Here is a 24,513-nt window from a genome sequence, read left to right on the forward strand (position 1 = left end):
TAACTGCAGGAGGTGATTTCCTAGGTCTTTGTGATCAAAAAAGTTCATATAAACATGTGTCCGATTTTGGACGGTTACGGAGTTATGACCGTTTTAAACTCAGAATAGAAGGTAACGATTACTGACAATAAACGGAACAAAATAATAAACCAGCATAATACATGATACATTTAAAGTATGAATGTAAAGTTAACTTCATGAAATTACCTTTCATTTGAATGGATTGCCGCTTAAAGCTGATTTTTGAAAATGTCACCGCCGGCCGCAACACAGGCTGCCGCTCGGTTGTAAACCGCGCCGGACATACCAACCCACCCCGCCTTACGTAGCTCTCAAGTGTCGAGATAACGAGAACGCTCTGTCTGTAGCTGGCTAAACATAGCGACCTGCCAGCTGACAGACGCGGTTCATACGAGGGCGTGTATGGGAATAAAAAAAACGGCCATAACTCCGTAACCGTCCAAAATCGGACACATGTTTATATGAACTTTTTTGATCACAAAGACCTAGGAAATCACCTCCTGCAGTTATGTCCTAAAGTCGTGAAACACCCTGTATATATATTCGGTTAAAAGTTTGTTTAAAATTGGGGTCTACGTCTTTCGACGCCTCATAAAAATGTCATTCCCTTATGTTAAATTATTGTCACGTTTTAAGGGTTGTGATTATTAGACGTGGTATGAATTGGATTATTGGGTTTATTGGCACCATATACACACGACTTGGAACTAAAGGCCATTACAGCGCTACTGCTGATCTACACGCTTTACAGTTTACTGCTGCAAGCACTCGTGCCCTCAGTCTGTTACAGTCTATAGTCCGTTTCCTGGCAACGGATTTTAACACAGTAACTGTAACAGTCTCACTGAATTACACACTCCAGATATCACTGTACTACAGCACATGTAAAGTCTTCTCTTCACTGCCGGACTTTCAGCTCACAACTGAACTCTTTCTATTCCTCCATCATCTGCCAACTGCCAACTCCGGAGCCCTCAGTCCAATTCTCTGCTGTGACTGCTAACTCAAGAGACTCAATTCTCATTCTAGCTGGCCTGTAATCCTCGTTATATAGCCTCGGGACGGCCCCAACAGAAAATTGTCTCTCAATTGTTGGCGTTGCAGCGGAAACGTGTTCACGAGCAGTTGTCTGGTAATGGACGTCTCTTTTGCCACCACTATTCCGGATTTCAGGCGTCATGTCACATTATATTAGTGTTTCTGTTCTTGTGAGCCCAAGTAGTTTATCCTCATTCTTCGAAAGGTCTGCGGGCTTACGTCCTATGGAGTTGTACCACTTTTGTAGACCGTAATTATCTCCCTGTAATATCTAACACTGGGTTATAATTTTCATATATAAGATAGCGTTGAAAGCAGTTCATAGTTTATTCACTTAGTCGAAAATTTTAAATGTTGCTTCACATGCTCCGTCGCTCCGACATGTCGTGGACAGATATCATTTTTACTTTCTGCGATATCTTGCTGTTTTCACATAATTTCCTCTTTTGTATATCTGTTTATTCTAAAGCGTTCTACTTCCCGAGATTAACATCATATAGTCAGTGGAAGTCAACCGACGTTTCAGAGGAATGTATCACGTCCTACATTCAGGATCGAAGGGTGAGCAAAGCGAGAAACAAGCATGAAGCAGGCAGCCATTTCATCCTAGGAGGTAGAACTCTTCATAGTCACTGCCTTGAGAACCTCAAATCCAACATTTTTAATTTTATTTTATTTTCTGAAAGAAACATCTCCTCCGACACCAAACCTGCATAGACCTATTGTTGAAAAACTGCTTGTGCTGTAAAAGGACGGATATATGCTGCTGCTTTCATGGCTTTTGTGGTTGTTATACTGTCACGTGTCAGGGATTCCGTGACTAATAATGAGTCCTGGATTGGATGATTAAATTATTTAACACTTCTTTTAAGTCTCATTTTTCACAGTCACAGCGCTATCGCTAATGTACCCACTTCACAAACCACTAACACACACTGTCCGTTTCCTGGCAACGGATTTATCACAGGAACTATCACATTAAATCACTGTGAACTCTTCTTGCCATTTCTTGTTCAATCACCTTTGGCTTCCGACTGCCCAGATCTCGACCCAGTTCTCCAATTCTAATTCTCTGGTCCAATCTAGCTACAAACAGACCCTCTTTGTCTAGCCACGACAAGGACCACATAGAAAACACATTCTGTTAGGAATGCTTGTTTACAGCTCCGTTGCTTAGCACTGGACATGGCGCATACCACATGGAAAACACCCCTTCTTTTGCCAGAATTGTTGTGCTACCCAGCAACTAGTTGTAGCATGGTTCACAGAGAACACAGTTCCTATTGTTGCGTGTTCGCTGAAACGTGTATACTGAGTCGTTGTCTAGCAATGGAATATTTCGCGTCTATTCGTTGCCACGTTAACATGTGTTAATTTCTAGCCGTCATCTAGCAATGGAGCACTGCGGCTTTCAAGCGTCACGTCACAATACTTTTCTTTCTGTGTTTAATTGTTGAAACAAACATACAACTTATACAAGGAATGTAAGTAACTCTGTACTACTAATATTCAAGGCTCTTCCTGTGGAGACAGAAGCAAGTAAGAGCACCAGAAGAAAAATGAACTGAATTGTGGCTTCTTCAAGACCGAAAATGTTTTGAATTTGTGATTCACTGTGTCAGGAAAGCAGTTGTTTTTTGTAATAATTTATTGTATATTCTCCCTACGTAATTCCCTTTGCAGTGCCAAATAGTAATAATAGTAGTAGTAGTAGTGCTGTATAAAAAAGTTAGCCAGTCAGCGGCCCGCGCACCACACTCTGAATGCACAGATCGCTGTCGTTTCGTGTTCTGCTTATCCATCAAATTTTGTGATCATACACATACTTGTATCTGATGTTTGAACAGAGCCATGACACGCATCGAACTAATTTCACGGTATAGTCGTACAGTTTAGCGAGAAATGTATGTTTACACGAAAATGGACTTCTTCCAGTGTTATTTTTTGGGGGGGGGAGGCAATGTAATGACTGCATGTTGAGGAACTCAGAGGTGGCGCTCTTCACTGACTTTGCCCTCTGCTTAATTAAGCACTACTCCATGAAGACGTATGAGGGCATTGAGGTATAGCTTCACAATTCATGACCTCGACAGATCGAGCTGAGTAGTCAGATTTACGCTATAGCCACCTTACCCAGAGAGAAAGATCTACATCCATTGTATAGAGAGCTAGAGCCCGGATAGCTCAGCTACAGCGACGGGCTACGGGCTGGACTACCGGGATTCAATTCCCAAAAGGGGCAAATAATTTTCCTTTATTCCACAGTGTCAAGACCATCTCTGGGGTTCATCCAGCCTCATATGCAATGGGTACCGGGGACTTTTTGCCCTGGGGTAAAGCGGCAGAGCTTGAAGCTGACCGCTCACCTCCATCTAGTGCTGAGGTCAAGAATACTTAGGTCTATATATCCACTTCCCCATATCATCATGGCGTTGTGCGTAACTAATTAAACACCGGGGCAATTTTACCTTTACCTGTACCATACTGTCAGAGCAATCTAATCTAATCTGTCTATGGCTGTACAGCCCTTGTGGACCTTGGCCTCTTTTTTCATTATCTTAATATCAGTAGGACTCCTTGGACGGGGGATCAGACCGTCGCAAAGCCGCTACCTACACATAGAACAAGACAAACGCAGAATAGATGCTCGGAGGACATCCATGCTTCGAGTGGGATTCGAACCCACGATCTCAGTGTTCGAGCGGGCAAGACGGTTCATGCCTTAGACAGCGCGGCCACTGTGACGTGGTGGATTTTTTCCAATTTACCTAATCCTTCCAGCCTCACTATGGCCCTGGGGTCGACATACCCTCTAACAAAAATGAGTACCATAATGATTCCGGGGGGGGGGCAAAGGGCAGTCGGCGCATAGCGTTGACCACCTTACCGCCCTCTGTGAGCCGATTGCCTAGAGAAAATGTGGGAGCCTCGACGTGTCACAATCCTATGGGCCTTCACGATCTGTTACAGGGATAAGTTTACCTTTTATAGTTAGTAGGACCTGTGTTGGAGATATTACTAGTTAAATATTCGATAAAGTTGATCATGTCTTTCACATAGGTGGTCTTGACCCAGTGATTGTGCCTTAGGTAGGAAAGTATCCTTTGAACTGTAATTAGCCTTGTGGGTCTGTAAATAGCACGGAGAACAAAGGTAACTTACAAGACTATTTCTTCACGCGGGAAGCCTTCATGGCTGCTGGTTGATTGATCAGCGAGAAGAAGGTCATGCATAGGTGCTGAACTGATAAAATAAGAAATAACCTACACAGAAACTAACACTTCGCCATGTCATTGACACAGACTCATAAACTACATGCTAGATGCAGATGGTATATATTATGCCACATATAAAGCGAAACTCAAGGCACATAAAAATCGAGATACACCCGTCAGCACTTCGCTTTATACGTGTAGAGATATCCCGTATCTCATACTTACCACTACACCAGTTATGCTCAGTGGTTAATATGGCATCCATTAGTAGATATTCGTTTGCCAGAATGGTACCTTAAATACTCCACGATCGCTTCTCTCTCGTATATATCTGATGTACAGAGTGATTCTAAATTATTGTCGAGGTTTGAGTGGCCTTGAAACGGAAACACCAACAATAATTTAGAATCACCCTGTAAGGTAAGGTAAAGATGTCCCTGTGCTTAACTAATTAAGCACTATGCCATGAAGGCGTATGGGGAAGTGGATGTATAGAGGCACATTTTCTTGACCTCAGCACTAGCTGGAAGTGAGTGGTGAGCTTCACGCTCCTGCCGCTTTACTCCTGGGGAAAGAGCCCCCGGTACCCATTGACTAGGAGGTTGGGTGAACCCCAGAGGCGGTCTGTAGGACATGGAGAAGTGAAAATTCTTGCCTCCACCGGGACTCCAATTCCGGCATCCTGGCCGTTCAGCCCATAGCCAGTCGCTAACCGACTGCGCTATCCCGGCTCTTAATGACCCTGCAGTGAAAATAAATAAATTAAGAAAGAAAATAGAGGGAAGAAACAGTTGTCAGTTCCTATCGTGAGAAATTATGCTAAGAGTTTGAATGGTTAAGTCGAGACTAGCTAACAACTGCTTAGTAATAGAAGGGATATACTCGTATCATGGTAGAATTTCCACTCACGAGTTCCTCCGTTCTTCAGAGCGTTCTTTGCTTAGTTAGTTACTTAGACGGAAAAAAGGATCCATGTTTTTTTAACGGATTCCGCGGAAAACGCCCCTGTATTTTTAAGATGCGGGTTTACTAGTTCGTTATCTAGCAGTGGATATTTTGTTGTTGTCTGCGTGTATGTTGCGGGAATCAGTTTACCGAGCCGTTGCCTAGCAATGGGTAAGCACGTCACACTATATTGAGCTGGCTGAATCAGTATACATCTGTCGATAGACAGACAGATGGACACGACCTTAACACAGTATTTTCCTTCGGTAGCGTAGTTAGTTGCATTATGCCACAAGCCAGAAGGTTGCGGATTCGATTCCGCATGAGGTCTTTATATTTTTCAGTTGACCTAATCCTTCCAGCCGCACTATGACCCTGGAGTGGAATCAGCTTCGAACAGAAATGAGTACCAGGAATCTTCCGGGGGGTAAAGGACGTCCGGCCCATAAGGCTGACAACCTTACCGCCACCTGTGAGCCCATTGTCTAGAATCTGTGGGAGTCTCGACGTCTCACAGCCCTATTGGCCTCCACGGCGTGTTACAGGGATACCTTTAACTTTGGCGCGTTAAGGCTGACAGCCTCGCCGCCATCTGTGAGCCGAGTATATAGAAAATGTAGGAGCCTCGAAAATGGTCGCGCAGTCTGAGGCATGGATATATTCGCCCGCTCAGTAGCTGGGATCGTGTGTTAGTATTCCACTCGAGGCACGGATGTTTGCCTTTATTTATTCTGTGTCTGTGTTGTCCTCCGTCCAAGGAGTCCTACCGACTGTCTGCAATATTAAGAAACTGAAGTGAAACGAAGCGTTTCAGAGGTGCCATATGCTTCAGAGGGAGAAACGGGAATCAATGATTAGAAAAATAGATTTTTAATATATTTTTCTGCAAAGAAACTGATTCTTCATATCCAGCGTTAAATAAATTCTGTGGTTGATATAGCATTATTTAATTATACGTGATACACATACACTTTCGTTATTAATCTTAACATGAGACATACATTATTATGGTTGTAGGAAGGGTCGCGAAACTGGTTAAAATGGGAACGCTGCAAATTTATTCATGAAAATATGAATGAATACAATCCGTATTAGTGTTTCATAACAAGTAACTAGGAGACTAACAAGCTAATTAACTAACTCTGTGGACAGCAATCCTTCTTGAGAATCTAAGAGTTGCTAAGCTCTAAAGAAATTGCGAACATTTTATGGAACCCGAATTTTCATGTCATGTCATGTTTTGTGACATTGATTTGTCCAGTGATTGAGGCTAGCTCTTTCTAACGGACCCAACAGAATAGGTGTTTCCCTTTTCCTTCACCTGAGGACGGAAACAGATCCAGTTTCCGAAACGTCGTGTTTTTATTTGTTATCTTAAAAACCAGGACGATGGATAAAGTCCAGAAACCCAATATATCAGTGTGTTATACACCATCGTCAGAATCCTATGGTAACTACTTGAATATCTTATATTGTGATGTCTATATCCATTGGTAAGCAATGGGTCGATGAACACATTACCGCGAAGCATACGCACTCAACATTAAGACATTTATTGCTAGGTAACAGACCAGTAAACACGCATTCCCGATAACAGAAGACGATGTTTTCAGTGGGGTTCGTGCCGAGAAGTTATAAGATAATAATAGTCAGAAAGCGGAACGGAGTACATAAGAATAGTCGGTAGAGAACTGGGTTAAATTATGGGGATGGCAAACGAATGTGACTGAAAAGAAATGGCAAGAAAGGAATTATACTGTACCGAGCAGACTTCTTGTGTTAGTTGAAGTTACAGTGAGACTGTTATAAATCCGTTGCCAGGATACGACCAGTGAAGATTGAGAACCCTAGTGCGTGTGTAACGGTGAATTGTAATGTATGTACATCAGCGATAAGTTTCTATCGCCTGCAGTCCCGATGTATGAATATATATATATATATTCCTTGGCACTACAGCCCCAGTGGGCCTAGGCCTACCTCCATGAACTTCTCCGTTCACCTCGGTTTTTCTAGATCTTACACATTCGGAAGGACTCCTTGGGCGGGTGATCAGCTAGTCGCAAGGTCTCTACCTGTACACAAACACAGAAAAACGCACACACACAAACTAAACATCTCTACCCTGATAGGGGATTCGAACCCACGATCCCGGTTTCCAAGCGAGCGAAGACAGTGCATGCCTTAGACCGATCGGCTACCATGGTCGGCTTATGAATACCGTATTTACGCATGTATAGGCCACGTGCGTGTATAGGCCGCAGCACAATTTTCAGACAGAAATTATAGAAAAAATAATTTTCTTGGAATATTATTTCAGGAGTAGAACATCCTGTATTACTAATTATGAATATAATTTTTTTTTAAATGAAGTGTGATTTCGAATATAAGCCGCACCCCAGTTTTCCTCTTGAATTTTTGGCAAAAAATTTGCGGCCTACATGCGTAAATACGGTATATAAGGTGCCATAAATCTAATCTTCCAGTCCAAAACCCTGTCTTTTAAGTCACCCCTACGAGTGACACTATTGATAATATTTCACGACGAACACAAATTATGAAGCTCTTCATTACGCCGTTTTCTCCAGCTCCCGTTACTTTAGATTGAGTCCAGATATCCTCAGCACCCTGTTCTCTAACGTAGACTCTAATTTCCGAAGAAGGAAGTTTCACATAGTTATAAAGCAAGAATATATAAAAGTTAGTAATATGAAAATTAAAATTATTTTCAGTAAATGAAAGCCATACGTGGCAATATGCTCTTAATTAAAGTTGTAATATGGCAGAAACTGCATAATGAGGAGCTTCATAACTTGTACTCTTCTCCAAGTATAATTAGAATGATCAAGTCAAGGAGGATGAGTGTAGAAAGAATGGGGAAAGGGGGAATGCATATAGGATATTGGTGGGAAAGCCAGAGGGAAAGAGATCATTGGGAAGACCAAGACGTGGGTTGGTACATGATATTAAAATGGATCTTAGAGAAGTAGGATGGGTTGGTATGGATTGGAGTTATCTAGCTCAGGATACGGGCCAGTGGAGGGCTCTTGTGAGTACGGTAATGAACTTTCGGGTTTCATACAATGCTGGGAAGTTTTTGAGTAGCTGCGGAATTGTCGGCTTCTCAAGGAGGATTCAGCTTCATGAATGAGTGAGTGAGTTAGAGCCATGCGTGGCAATCTGCTTTTAATTAGGTTGTAATATAGCAGCAGAGCAGGAAAATACGCGTCCCCACCGCCCCTTTTTGGATGTGGGTTAATCTGTGTTTCAGTGAACATTATGCAAGAGGCACGCTAGAAGTCCGTATTTTTATGCTCAGCAGCAGCTTATAACGTCCAGTCTAGAAAACCGAGAATAGCGGCCGTGGGGATCCCTTGCGCTGACCATGCGACATTCTCTATCCGCTAAAGTTGGCACTTATTTCGCCGACAAGCGGTGGTCGCTCAGTCGGTATAGTTCTCTTTGCGGACTACAGGGGACGGAATTTGTTTTTTGTAGCTTATAACGACGGTAAGCTGTCCGTAGCACACATCTCTTTTAGGAAGCTATCAGTAAACTGATCACCACATCTCCAGACAAATGCTTTTGTAAGAATGTACGTGACCAGGTATACTGCGAAGAAAATACTAATCGACGTTAGAAAACTATTTGGACTCTAGTTTTTTATTGCTAGTGGGGTGGGACTAAGTCCCTTGTACTGCAGCCACCGAAGTACTCTCAGAAAACCTGTCCCAGAGCCACTTTGTCCACCGCAAATCCCAAATGACCACACCCGGGCTCGAACCTGTGCCGCCCCTGTGGGAAGCCAGCGACTAACCGCTTGAGCTATGGCGCGGCCGCAGGACTCTTAGTTAATATGTCCAGAAATAGGATTTACATGAAAATTCACTTCACACAGAATAGTGCACAAAACGAAAGGCAGACCCGCATTGTGTACCCATTAAACGTAAGCAATATGTGACGTCAATACCTGAACACCTTTGTTTAGAAAACTTTCTCATGTCTCGATGACAGAAATAATAACCGAGTTGCTCTTAGAATTCGTCTTACGTAGCATATGCACACTTCTATTATTAGTCTTCATTTTAGTTGTTGGGATTTCCCGCATGTTAGCAAGATAGTCTTCGAAACTTCAGACTTCAATTTGTTACCTGAACGCGTGACTTAAACAGTGGAAAGAAATTCTCTGCGGTTAAAATATGGCATTGTTTACGTAATATTATTTACTTATATAACATCCTTGCATGCCTTTTTAGAGCCGGGATAGCGTAGTCGGTATAGCGACTGGCTGAAGGGTCGGAGTTGCGAGTCAAAATTTTTCAATTCTCCATGCCGTCCAAACCGGTTCTGTGGTCCACTCAACCTCCTATCGAATGCGTACCGGGGGTGAAGCAGCCGGGGCGTGAAACTGACCACTCACCTTATCTACTGCCGAAGTCAAGAAAACGTGGTCTCTACGTCCACTCCACCATACGCCTTTATGGCGTAATGCTTGCTTAGTTAGGTGCAGGGACATCTTTATCCTTTACATATTACATTATTGTAAAATTTCGTATAGTTTTATCTGTATTTATAAATATAAATGTTGATATAATATCGTATCCTGTAGAACTGGTGGCCCCATCCAAAAAGGTACATTCATTTACACGTGTCACATGCTGTATGCACGTGCAAGCATGCGTTCTAAATCAAGTGTTCAGCGTTAACGTTTTAAGACACAACAATGAACAGGTGTATCAATGAAAGCTGACCTATCTCTCTCCATCGCAAGAGTATCACTTGACGGTGTTGTCTACCCAGGCCATGCAAAGTGCTTGTAAGGAAGGCAGTTGGGACTACCCAGTAAGTTGGCAGTTGACAGAATTTGAATGTTCAGTTCTGCACAAGAAGCTGTGAAGATGAGACCAGAGCGCAAGAAGCTGAACAAAATACAATGCTAGAAGCCGTTTCTAGGGAACGGAAGGTGAAAAAGGCATAGCGGGTGTGTGAAACAGTGATTTGTGGATTGTGGAGATTAGCGGTGACGCAGTAATCACTTGTAGTTCCCAGGGTTCTGTATAAGTGGTAAATGAATCTAATCACCAATACATACCCCGTCTACAGTCACACACGCACGTGACACTGTCATTCTCTGCAATCTATAAAGCTTTATGTAAATGTATAATTCGTGACCAGTTCATCTTATGGTTGCATGTAGTTTTTAGTCAAGACCTTTTCCTATCAGGCGAAAAATAAGATGAGCCCTGAAACGTATTTATGCTCTTAATGAATGTGAAAATTGAAATGAGTCAAGCCAGTTAAACTGATACATGAAACTTCTCATTAAACATGAGAAGTTTCATACTTAAAATTTCGTCAAAATCTACTGAAGGATTGAAAATACAGCAGAACATTTTTGAAGCTGTTAAGTGAAATGACGGTTAAAATGAACAAAATTGTGCTTGGTAAATACTCACGTGCAATGGATGATTACAGAAATGTGTTGATAGAGTTAAGGCATATATGAAGAGTTTAATCAGACCTTAAAATGCATTAAAGCGAATTAAACTCTGGATCGGAGTGAGTTGCGGGCGTATGAAGCTTCGTCGCCTATATCAAGGAGTTTAATATGTATAAATAGTATAATTTTAAGCCTTAATTAAAGTAATAACTTAAAATGAAGTTAAAGCGGATGAAACTGGTAGCTCATATGCCATAGTGTAGTTGTCACTGGCCTATATCAAATGTTATCAAAAACGACAAAAGCCTTGTAAAATTAAGATGAAATTCATTTTGGCTCTTCAGTAACGTTACTGCTTAATTTATCCAGTGCAAACAAAAATCACTTATTTGAGACAACTTTGTTCGTGTACATCATACTAAGTGGAGCGCGCGGTAGCGTAGTTGGTTAAGGCACTATGCTGAAGCGGGAATGTCGCAGGTTCGATTCCCAATTAGGTCATTGGATTTTTCAGTTGACATTATCCTTGCAGCCGCACTGTGACCCTGGGGCCGGCTCAGTCTCTAACAGAAATGCTTACCAAGAATCTTCCTGGGGGTAAAGGGATGCAGGCGCGCCATCTGTGAGTCGATTGTGCAGCAAATGTGGAAACCTGGACGTCCCAAAACCCTATGGGCCACAGCGGCCGGGATAGCTTTACCTTACTTTCTACTAAGTTTCCTCGAAATGGGTTTGGTACTCTAACGTGGATTGCTAGAACATTGCTAGGTAGCTGGCTGTTAAACACCACGCGACAGAATACAACAATGGGAGTGCGACGTTTTCTACGAGTTCGGCGCCGCAGCCCGCTGCTATGCAAGGTTGCGGTAAATACTCCTCACAGCAATATAGGTTGTTTTCTGTGTGTGGTCGGTGCGGAGGCTATAACACGACAGTTAGAGACAGAACAGATTGCAGTTTGTATGAGTGTTTGAGTGTGTTTAAGTGACATTGAGAGAGTTCTCGGTGGAAGATAACCATTGAAATTTCGTCGTGTGAAAACTTGGAGTGTGATTGGAAGGCTTTGATTATGTGTAATACTTAGAGTGATTTGAAGCGCTAGTTTCTGTCTTGAGATCCATTACCAGGAGAGGACTAGTGTGCGTGTCACAGTGAATTATGAGTTGTGTGTAAGCCAGCGATAGTGCTGTATTTAAGTGTGATTAAGACAGTGTGTAGCCAAGGTGTTAATAAATCCATTCGTCCGAACTAGAACCCGCTATTTTCGTTACGCGTACCCCCCGACACGTGACACTACTTTGGTTTCTGTTACATGTTAAGAGATGTATCCGACGATACTTTTTTGTGGGTTATTTTATGGCGCTGTTAATATCTCTGATTACGTGGCGTCACGTAGTAGGATAATTGATTAAAAATGAATTGGAGAGGATAGCATTCATGGCTAAATCGAAATGCTATACCCGCATTTTCGAGAAGGGACTGAAGCACCGCATAAGAAGCCCAGTCCCGATAACTCGTGTTCCGGCCTGCATTTGGAACGCTCACCTCCCGGATACTAGTTACAGCCTACCGTCACGCCGTTCCATTGAAACTGACAGCTGCATTCCGATACGATTTCACCTGATTGCATGCATGTCACATTAATGTTACCTGAGAGCAGTGTCTGTCCCTATCGTTTTTTTTATATTCACTCTAATTTTAATTCTCTTAGTGGGGGGTGGTGTCCGACTGGGTCCACTCGTTACAGCGGCCACTGATTGGCCTATTGTACCTGCCCCGGGTGATTATGATGATGGAGAATTTGGTGGAATGAAGATTGGCAGGGGAAACCGAAATACTCGGAGAAAACCGGCCCCAGCGTCACTTTGTCCACCACAAATCTCACTTGACCAGATCCGGGATCGTACCCGGGCCGTCGCGGTGGGAAGCCAGCGACTAACCGCTTGAGCTATGGCGCGGCCTTATATTCACTATGCCCCATACTTTTAAATCTCCTCGACTTCAGATAAATTATATTTACAACGGAGCACAATATTACCATTTTAAATTATAATTACTAGAGACTGAGTTCGCCAGATTCGAACCTCGGTACCGGTTATACTGAGTTCTTGCGATGTATATTCTCAACCATTCCAGGTTACTTCCTTGCAAAAAGCTGTCACGGTTTTGCATATTCCCAGCCCTTTACCTATATATTCACCGACGTTTCTTCCTACAAAATTTATTCAGAATTATTTGAAGAAGCTTGTTAGTAGGTGAAAGTGCTCTTCATATCTGGTACTCCTCACATGCATTCATAGGTACGTGAATACCGAAGCCATGATTGTGGACAGCCTCTGCTGTGATTGTTTGCACCCGCATAAAGCTCTCTCATTTTCATCCTTCCGCAGAAATTTATAATCTGTCAAACGAGACCTCTGCGGTTAATCCCCGAAAGACCCGGTTGACGTCATGTTATTCACTTTAACAAAGTCTATTTCCTTAAACTTTTACGTCAGCAATTACGTTAGGCTTCACGCATTGATCTAATAATAGGACCCCTCATTGCCATTGTTTAGTATTGGGGCCCCTCTAAGTAAAATATTGTGACTTGTATGTCCATTGCTAGGCAACGGGTTAATTGAATCCTAATTTGCGTTATTAATTAAATCTTTATGCTACATAAATACGTAAGCTGCAATAAATAGATATACACAGACCATCTTTGTCTGAAGAATTATTCTTATATGATTTTTAAAATTATGAAATATATTTGTGTGAACGATATGTGTTTCTTTTGGTAAACATATTTAATTAATCTCAAATTATGTTCACATTTCTCATTAGATTTGATTAAGCATAGAGATTCAATTTATCGCCTCACTGAAGTTTTGTTCAACAACCTCGTTTCACAATTACGGCTTTACCTTGATCATTAAAATTGCAGAATTATTCCTTCAGAGCAAAATCGACAGACGCTGCAGTTTATACAGAAAATAGCCTCAGCATTTCTCAGAAGTCTTTTATGAAGTATGTAATAAAGTTACATAAAACTCTATAGAAAAGCAGCTGCAGCGACAATGCATGTGTATAATAAATAATCGTGTTCAAAACCAATAGTGTGGTAACCGTGAATTCACTTTTCCATACCAGGGTTATGTATCGTGCACGTAGTGAAGAATGTACTTAGAACGTTTCCTGAACACTGCGATGTTTTCCTTCTAGGAAAAATTATTAACACAAAACATGAAATTCTGGGAACAGTAAATCGCCTATGAAGAAGGCAGTCTTCTGGGATTTGGCACCGTGTATAAGTGGTGTTAACCGACGTTTCGGAGGAACGTATCGCCTCCATCTTCAGGGTAGAAGAAAAAGTATAAGAAATCTGCAAGCGACAAGACCGTGAGAACGGTAAAAGCAGACTGTGCGATACGTTCCTCCGAAACGTCGGTTAACACCACTTATACACGGTGCCAAATCCCAGAAGACTGCCTTCTTCATAGTCACCGCCGTGAAAGCCTCAAATCTTACACAGTTAATCGCCTACTTTCTTGCACCATAATTTTCAGTATGTGATACAACTGGTAGAAAGATAAGTTTCATATGTGTGTGCAATGAAGTCAATGAAACACAATTTTGGAGATTGCAATGTTCGTATTAATGGTGGGAGTGATTTAAGAAGTACACCGTTGAGATGGCATCAGTTTACATGACATAAATACCGAATTTCATAAAGATCTGTTCAGGAATTCAAGTAATATTATGGATATTACCTCAGTAATTTGAGAGTAAGTATTGTTGTCAATACTGAAGAGAATGATTTCTTAAGTACGCCGTTGAGATGGCCTCAGGTGTCATGACATACCAAGATCCATGGAGACCGGTTCAGGCATTCAAGTATATAAAGGCCGCGCCATAACTCAAGCGGTTAGTCGCTGCTTTCCCACCGTGCCGGCCTGGATTCGATCCCGGATCTGGTCAAGTGGAATTTGTGGTGGACAAAGTGGTGATGGGGCGGGTTTTCTCCAAGTACTTTGGTTTCCCCTGCCAATCTTCATTCCACCAAATTCTCCATCATCATAATCAGTGTCCGCCGTGCCGAGTGGACCCATTTGGACTGAATCCCACACTAAGCGAATTAAAAAAAGTAATATAAAGGTTATTACCGCAACAGTTTGTGAAGATATAGTGTTGGCATTAGTGATGAGAGGGATTTATCATTTACGTCATTAAGATGACCTCAGGCGGAATGATAAATGCGTAACTAGTTTATGACCATCGATTCAGATATTTGAGTAACATTTCGGTTGTTAGCGAAAAATTTAGGGGCCGTAATGTTGGCATTACTGACATAGGGATTTATGAGGTATGCCTTTGAGATTGGTTCATGTGGCATGATGTACTTACCAAGTTTCACGAACATTGATACAGGAATTCAAGGAATATTAAAGGTTTACCTAAGAAATTTGAGGGATTATAATGTTGGTATTACTGATGGAAGGGATTTGTGAATTACGCCACTGAGATTGGTTCAGGTATCATGATATACATACTAACTTTCATAAAGATTGGTTTAGGCATTCAAGAGTTAATAGGGAGGATACGTAGACTCGCAGAAGAGAAAGGTGATCTTATGTCTACTTTTATTACTTAAATAAGGAAAGTAGGTATTAAAACGGAACTGGCTTTCTGTAGCTTCAATACTCATCGAATATGAGGCGTTTTTACACTTACTCATATATGGAGTACACACTGGAGTCGGAGATTGTGGATTTCATGGTGATTAATTAAACATGAAGTTGCAGTGGTAGCTTACACTAATCGTACGTACTATTATTCCGGGCAAGTGACATAATTGTAAAGGTAATATTAGTGCTCCATGAAGTTAGTTAGTTAGTTGGTACATTGATATGCAAGATTTTGAAAATATAGTGACGTAGAACATGACTGTCATGGTCAACAAGACAAATCCATCGTGACCGCACGATCTTTTCACAGTCGCCTAACTATGTCTTCCTGCTTGCTGCTGACCAATTCCCATTCCGTTTGCCCTTGTCCCACTCAAACTTTAGCACGGGTGACCAATTCTGCGGCCAAACTTCCGCTGGTCACAGCGCTCTTATGACGTCAATGAAACACGAAGTTTATTCAACCCGCTCTACCTCTTTGTGTTTCTCGTGTTTTACGTAAACTGACCTGAATAAAATGAAACAACCAACACGCATTTTCATTTTAATTCTAATCCCAAATAATCTAAACTATTGACAAATTACTATAAGATAATAACAACTGTGCTACAAAACTATATACCTGTTGACACATATCCACCTAGATTTTCAAATTTAACATAAGCCGATATAGAAACAAAATTTAAGGTTAAAAATAAATGTAATATCGGCCTGATTATGGCCAATTGGGTCGGAACAAGTAGTAAAATAAGCATAAATTAAGAGGTATATAATTTGATTACCTGGAAAGCTTCGAAATGTGGTGTTGGAGAAGGATGGAGAAGATCAGTTGGACCGATTATGTGAGAAATGAAGAAGTGTTAATTAGAGTCAGTGAGCAGAGGAATATCCTACACGAAATAAGAAAACGGAAGGCTAATTGGATTGGTCATGTTTTACGCAGAAACTGCCTTCTAAAAGAAGTTATCGAAGGAAAGATAGATGGGCGGATAGAAGTGACAAGAAGACGAGGAAGAAGACGTAAGAAGATGCTGGATGACCTTGGGGACAGAAGAGGATACTGTCATTTGAAGGAGAAAGCTCTAGATCGCATTAAGTGGAGGAATTGTTTTGGAAGAGACTGTGGACCTGTCGTCTTGACAGATTACTGATGATGATAATTTGATTAATTGTGTACTGCCTTGTGTCGACGGAACTGCAGCATAATATTTCATACTTTATGAAAGCCTATGGAATTTGTGATGAGTCATGCTTCTGCTTCCGAAGGATGGGCATAAAACATAAAACCTGCCTTGTAACTGTCCTCTAAGAATGCCACGGAAAAAAAAAGATATGATTTTCAAGGAATATTTACTTCTATTGCAAAATAATTTGAAAATGTACCATCATCCTTATGCCCTATATTAGAGTATTTGTTTCTAATACGTTATTTCAATGTGTGTCGTTTAATAATGGCATAATTAATGTCAGCATGTTAGAACAATTTTTAGCCTACTTATTTTGAAAAATGTAATTAGGCTTATGCAGTCACCATGCTGTCTGTATATCTGTGTGTTTGTGTATTCCCTCATTAACTTTTGAATGCATGAACTAATCTTTATGAAACTTGGTATGTATAAGAGTATCATGGCACCTGACCTCACCTCATTTCTCCCATCAGTCTCTGTTTCTATATGTTTTCTTCCTGTTCTTGTTACGTAAAGGCTCGGTAAAAGCGTTACCGCAGAAACGAGTATGCGCGCAGCAATAGGAGGATTTTTGGGCGCGTTTTTTTCTCTGAGTTCTTTGTCCTATCAAGAGAGAGCAGGCGGTTAGTTCTTCCCAGGACTATTTTTTTAGTTTTACAGATCCTATATTTAGTTGATAATGATTCCTTGTGTCACTAAAATCTAAAAGTTTGTGACGACGGTACATCGGTACAGATATTATGTTTTTGGGCATTATCCATCATCTTGTCTTTATCTAAAACACCGTCATGTTTATATTTTATATTTTTCGGAGATATGGACCAGATCTATCAATTGGGTCCGAGTAGGTTTTACCTGAAGACGGAGACAAAATCCAGTCTCCGAAACTTGTGTTTTGAAAAATAGAGAGGACGGTTTTTTGATACAGATAAGACGATTTTGTTTAATTCGCTTAGTGGGGGGTCGAGTCCAACCGGGTCCACTCGGCACGGCGGCCACTGATTGGCCTATTGTACCTGCCCCGGGTGATTATGATGTTGAAGAATTTGCTGGAATGAAGATTGGCAGGGGAAACCGAAGTACTCGGAGAAAACCCGCCCCAGAGCCACTTTGTTCACCACAAATCCCACTTGACCAGACCCGGGATCGTACCCGGACCGCCGCGGTGGGAAGCCAGCGACTAACCGCTTGAGCTATAACGCGGCCACAGTTATTATAAACTTAGTATTAAAACTGACTCATATTATAATACTGACCCAACATATCCAATTTTGTTTTCTGTTGATCTAGCAGTATTTGAATATTTCGTCGTCTAGTATTAAGCTTGGTTCTGTTTTCTTATTTATTAGTAAATAGATTTAAAGACAGACTAAAATAATTACCATCATTATCAGCAGATATATTTCTTCTGAAATTTCGATTCGTAAATCTACAGATATTTTTAGAAACTCACGTTTAAATGTAAACAACTTTAACAGATCAATTTTTATATATGTGTTTGTTATTTTCTTTGTCCTTGTGTTTTTTCTTGTTGCTGTTTTTACCCTGTATTCATGCTAACTCTGTAATTGGCCAGTGGCTGTTGAATTCAGCACGTACATAATTAAATAATTTTGTTATTATTATTTACACTGTTACTATTTACTCTTTACATTTCTCAATTCTCAATAGGAACTTAGATTTGTGTTAATTAAATTATTCTTCGTCTTATTGTTACTTTGTTGTTTTGTTTGTTTACTTCTCTGCGTTAATGTGTTTTTTTCTCCAATGCTTGCCTATAATTTGACTTTGAATTTATGTTGTGATTATCCGTAATGTAATTACTTTTATCTACACTGAGCTGTGTCTTTAATTGGCCTAGTGGCTGTTGACTCGGCAAATAAATAATAAAGATTATTATTACTATTATTAACCTCTGTGTGTGTATGTACATGTATTGACCTTTCTCGCCACAAATGGCATAACTATTGGAAACGTGCTTATTTCATTTTTCACGCTTGTTAAGCTCACTTAAATTTTTCTTGGAATAATTGTTATTAATTTGTTGCTGTTATATAGACAGTCGTATTTTGTATTTTTCTCTTTAATTATTTTTATGTATTTCTGTGTAGTCGTGCCAACTTTGTAATTGGCCACTGTGCTGTTAAGTTTGCACATAAATAAACACGAATTGAATTATTATTATTATTATTATTATTATTATTATTGTTGTTGTTATTATTATTACTGATCCTGTATTTTGCTTTGCTAAGAACTAAACTGGAGTGTGCTTATGGTGCCTGGAACTCTGTTACAAATACTGGCTCCAATAAACGTGAGACATACAAAGAAAATTTGCAGCCCTTTGCCACAAAATTTATCCAAGATGTGGAATATCATTGTGCAATATATTAAATAAATAATTTACAGGAACTGCATATCAGGCTTTGTCGCCTCGATGCTTTGTGTTTATAGAATATCTTTACTGGCACTAAATGTTTTCCCTCTATCCACGAAACAGTCGGCATTCGTATTCCTACTCCGAACATAAGAAACTTTACTATGTTCGGTTACTCCGTCAGCCACTGCCCCTCAGCTGGATGGATTTCTACTGCAAATTCAGTTCGTATATGTACAGATATTTGTTTAATAACTCATGTAAAAATTATCCCTGTGCGTAACTAATTAAGCACTACACCATGAAAACGTATGGGGGAGTGGGTGTATAGATCCACATTTTACTGACCTCGGCACTACTGACCTCAGCTGGTCAGCTTCACGCTCCGACCGCTTTACCCCCGGGTACCCATTGGATAGGAGGATGAGTGGGCCCCAGAGCCAGTCTGGACGGCATGGAGAAGAGAAAATTCTTGACATTAATTGTCCTTCGTGTCGCTCTCACCTCAAGCGCTTGTGCGTTCATCTTTTTATTACTGAATGTAGGAGATCGAAAAATATGCGGTTTTGGTGGACTCTAGTTCAATGCGGTTCATACTAAATTTCGTGAATATCAGTCACTTTTTCAGAACTTCAAAGGCAGACACACCCTCAACCACAGACACGGATGTACACACACATACACACATGCACACAAGTACATACATACATACATACATACATGATGTGACATGACGCCTGAAAAACGGACTGGTCCATTGCTAGACAATGGTCCGATAAGCACGTTCTCGTGGCAGCGAATAGGAGCTGTAATAGACGAACTGTTCGAGATGGTGACCTATATTCGTTTCGTCCCCAAGTTACAGAAAGGGAGTTCAGTTCAATTCAAGAGAGTTCAGTCATGGGCTTTCGTTAAGAGAGTTTGGTGTTCATCTACGGAGTGTTAATCAGGGGACAGCGGAAGCTGAGGAAGTGGCGGACACATAAATCAGTACCGAGTCAGTCACAGTGGAAGAGAAGACACTCGTAGTCCAGCGAGGAATGGAGCGAGATTGAGAGTCGTCGAAGGTGAGCTGTTATATTTGATTGTAATTGCAAAGAAGTGGCAGTAACTTCAGTCGTCCAATCCAGAATCCGTTATTAGTCACGGAACCCCGGATACTTGACAGTACATACACACAGACAGCATGGTGATCTCATAAGCTTAATTTTTTTAAGGAAGGAAAATAGGCTGTTCGTCGAAAAATATATTTCTGAAGATTTTCCTAGAATTATGTCAAACATAGAAACTTTGTACTTTATGAATTTTCTTCCTGCTCGTGAGGATAGCCTGCTGTAACTACGTAATTTATTTGTATAAATAATAATTTATCAATATCATCATCACTACACACGTTATATAATGCATTACTTACGTTGTAAATAAACATTGAGCTTTAGAGTCGGAATAGCGCAGTCGGCATACCGACTGGGTACGGGCTCGGCGACCGAGGGGTCGGAGTTCGATTTCCGGTGAGGGCAAGAATTTTCTTTTCTTCACATCGTCCAGACCGGCTGTAGGGTCCACCCAATCTCCTATACAATGGGGGTAAAGCGGCCGGGGCGTGAAGCTGACCACTCTTCTAACTAGTTCCAAGGTCAAGAAAGCGTGGGTCTATAAATCCACTCCCCCATACGTCTTCATGGCGTAGTGCTTAATTAGTTAAGCAGAGGGATAACTTCAGCTTTGTCAATGAGGTTTGTTTTATTATTATTATTATTTTTTTTGCTGCAGTTGGATGTTCACCCGGTGGCAGTAGAACTTACACTGATACAGATAAGGAAATTCTATAACATAAGGCAACAATACAAAATTAAATACATACAATAGACAAGGTACTTGTTGTGTATTTGCATTGTATGAACTTTAATTCACTGCGAAACAAAAATATAAAAGATAGTAGGAACAATAAGGCCAAGAATAAGAAAATAAACAAATAAAAAAATGTGAACCTTTACAGTAAAACTAATCAAGTATTATTTCTTAAATTTTACAATTTTGTTATTTGGCCCTTCTTAGCTGTATGGTTTATAAATTAACATTAAACACAATGAAATATGATTTGGTAAGTAAAATGCCTATGCTTCGGGAAAGTTTCAAATTTGGTCACCCCGGATTGTTACGTAGGTGGCAGTTCACTTAACGGACTTCGTTACTTATTGAACGAAGTGGTTTATCAACTGATTTCATGTAGCCAATAGCCAGCACGAGTCAGTAGCAATTGGTCTAATTTACATACATAGGAGGCCATGGGAAAATTAGTCCACATGGAAGAGGCTGTATAAGTGAACTCTTCAGGCACGGAGACCACCGTACGTAGTTGATGTTACAGCGACAAACATAGGAATTTATAGCCGTGACAATCCAGAAGGAGTATCACGCTGCTGTCACTATGAAGACTATTGTCTTCTGGGAAGTGTGGTGGATATTAACGTTTCTTAGAACTTGCTACCTCCAGCCTTACAATAGAAGAGTGAGATGGAGGGTGGATATAGAAGATTTCATTCTACTACTCTTAATTTGGGAGTCGGGATAGCACAGTAGGTATAGCCACTGGCTACGGGCTGGATGACCGACGGATCGGAGTTCGAGTCCCGGTAGGATCAAGAATTTTCTTTCTCCACGTCGTGTGGGGTCCACCCAACCTATCCAATTGGTACTGCGGGCTATTTTCCCCGGGGATAAAGCGGCCGGGGGCATGAAGTTGACCATTCACCTCTATGTAGTGCCGATGTCAAAAAAATGTGGATCTATACATCCACTTCCCATACGCCTTTATGGCGTAGTGTTTGATTATTTAAGCACAGGGAGAACTTTACCTTTTTACCGTTAATTGGAGGCAGCAGGTTTCTCTAAAACGTTGATAACTATCTACAAGTCTGCACGGAGCCATATCACAGAAGTTCATAGTCTTCAAAAGAAATCTCTCAATCTTACCTCCCTGTAATCATCTAAGCTTACGCACCCCGAGCAGAGTTCTATGCAGAAATATTCAGACTGAAGCAAAACGTTTACGCCATCAAACTGGTAGTAAGGTTTCAGGAACGATGTTTTAGTATGGCTAACAAATATTGAGAGGAATGCATACAGGATGTATTGGAAGGAAAGCCAGAAAGAAAGAGACCACTAGGAACACGAGGGTGTATGTGGGTGGATAATACTAAAATAGATCTTAGAGAACTGGGGGTCTTATGGACTGGATTCATGTGGCTCAGGATAGAGACCAGTGGAAGGATTTTGTGAATACGTTAATCAACATTCAGTTTCCATAAAATTTTGGGAAGGTCCTGAAGCCTGCTGCTCAGGACAGCCGCTGTTCCGGCAGGGATTGGAACCTCTCAGTACCAGGATACAGTTTTAGAACGTTACCTCTAGGCCCAAATGTTCGGTTTGGTGAATGTTAAAATTTATGAAAAGCGTCGTGGAAATTTAGAAGGTGTGAATCCTTGGTCATCCCCTTGAATAGCCTTGTCCTGCGACGTGAATTTGAAAAGTAATAAGCATATATTAATATTTAGCACAAGCGTGGTCTCTTAGGTCAGAATTACTAAATTACTGGCTGGGGCAAAGTGCCAATAAGCCATCCTCTACTCACCAGTTAACTCACACTATTAAATTTTCTTAAGTTGCCCGTCTTACGTGCTACACTCCCACATATCCGTCAAATTGGCTGTGATGTGGAACCTTGAATCCACATGCTTTCATCATCTCGTTTTCTATTTCTGCGATTATTTTTTATTGCTAGTGGGGTGGGACTAAGTCCCTTGTACTGCGGCAACTTCTGGCCTATTGTACCAGCCCCAGATGATAGGTCAGGGTGATTGTGGAGCAATTGGTGCAATGAAGATTGGCAGGGGAAACCGAAGTACTCGGAGAAAACCTGCGCCAGAGCCACTTTGTCCACCACAAATCCCACTTGACCAGACCCGGGATCGAACTCGGGCCGCCGCGATGGGAAGCCAGCGACTAACCGCTTGAGCTATGGCACGGCCTTTCTGTGATTAACTCCAAATTAATTGATTTCACAAACTTAAAAGAAAACTAATTTTATAACATCGTCATATTTATTTCCTACGATCGTACTACAAACGCCTAACAGAAATACCCATTCTTAGCCATTTCTCAGCTGTTGGTTAGCTGGTTATTTGACCTGCGCTCTCAGGTAGGAGTAGCGCTGTATTGCCTGTAATCCCGAGTTGCGTGATTAAGGTATCAATAAATCCAATCCGAAACCCCGTCTATAATCACTAATACACTTGTATGTATGTAAGGGATCGGCCATAAAAACCGGCCCCCGCACCGCGACCTTCAGTGATCTATCGTGCTTGGAAATACACTTGATAATACGAAATGTGTGTGACATCGCATTCTTTCGCACCCTCTGTACCTTCTTCTTCTTGGTCATCTGAGGTTTACAGCCTCTTCATTAGATTTACTGTAGTACAGGTCTAGGTGAAAAAAGGACGCTTGTGAAAGTCTTAGTATATTTGTAAGAAAATACGTTTTCAGTTTCTTTCATGTTAAATAACGCAGTAAGATACTAATTTCGTTCTAATACTTACGATATAAATTTCCTTATAAATTTTTTTAATGAATAGTCTATTTAAAAACGACAGAATTCTTATTTGTCGCATATTGCTTTCTGTGTAGACCATGTAGAGTAGAAACCCTATGTCTTATAATAAATTTCATATCGTGGTACGCTTAAATTAAATTTAAGCCCTCTGTGTCCTATTTAATCATTAAAACCTTTTAAATGTCAGAAATTCCATTGAACATTTATTAAAATTCAGTGTTTCATGCATGCTATAGACGTCCAGAGGGACGCAGGATCTGTATAATTACCTTGAACTTACTGCGGATGTATACCAATGTCACGTCCTTGGCCTTCGCATGAGCAGTCCTAGCAATTGCTAACTAAAAAATGTCCGTACGGATGTGTACACAGGTTCTTTCGTCTGTTGCAGATACGGAAGTGCCCATCATCCGAACTTCACAAAGAGACGCTGTCTGTATTAGAGGCTGTATATAATTCAGGTATAATCTACAAGTGCTTAAAAGCAGATTAGTGTTCTTAAGAGCCGATCACAGTGGCCGCATAGTCTTCCCCTGCTCTAACACTGGGATCGTGGCTTCGAATCCCACTTAAAGCATGTATTCCTGTGTGCGTTTATTCTGTGTTTGTGTTGTTCTGTGTGTAGATAGCGGCCTTGGGACGGCCTGATCCCCGTCCAAGGAGTCCTGCCGACTGTGTATAAATCAAGAATCTGAAAAAGCGGACAAGGTCCGCCAGGGCTATAGAGCCATAGATAATGTCCTTAAAAGACATAATGAATGTATAATTAGTAGCTTTCTTTTTATTACATATGCAATGCATTAATTATTTGACATTCTTAAGGGCATTGTTTGCATTTGTCATTATTTTGGCTTCGCTTGAGACCGCCTCTGTGGTCTAGTGGTCAGAGTTCCTGCCTACAGATCCAGAGGTCCAGATACGATTCCCGGCGCTACAAGTTTTTCTAAGAAGTAGTGGGTCTGGAACGTGGTCCACTCAGCCTCATGAGGATAATTGAGGAGATATTTAAAA

General features: G+C 41.0%; 1 protein-coding gene across 1 annotated transcript in view; it reads left to right on the forward strand.

Annotated features, from left to right (window-relative positions):
* Nucleotides 1-24,513, forward strand: part of LOC111871770 — a 203,881-nt gene that overhangs the window by 77,713 nt on the left and 101,655 nt on the right. The window contains exon 2 of the mRNA XM_033754398.1: nt 23,894-23,963. The gene's annotated coding sequence lies outside the window, so the exon portion shown is untranslated. The remainder of the gene's footprint in view (nt 1-23,893; nt 23,964-24,513) is intronic.

Source organism: Cryptotermes secundus, unplaced genomic scaffold, assembly GCF_002891405.2.
Source record: "Cryptotermes secundus unplaced genomic scaffold, Csec_1.0 scaffold746, whole genome shotgun sequence".
Taxonomy (NCBI): domain Eukaryota; kingdom Metazoa; phylum Arthropoda; class Insecta; order Blattodea; family Kalotermitidae; genus Cryptotermes; species Cryptotermes secundus.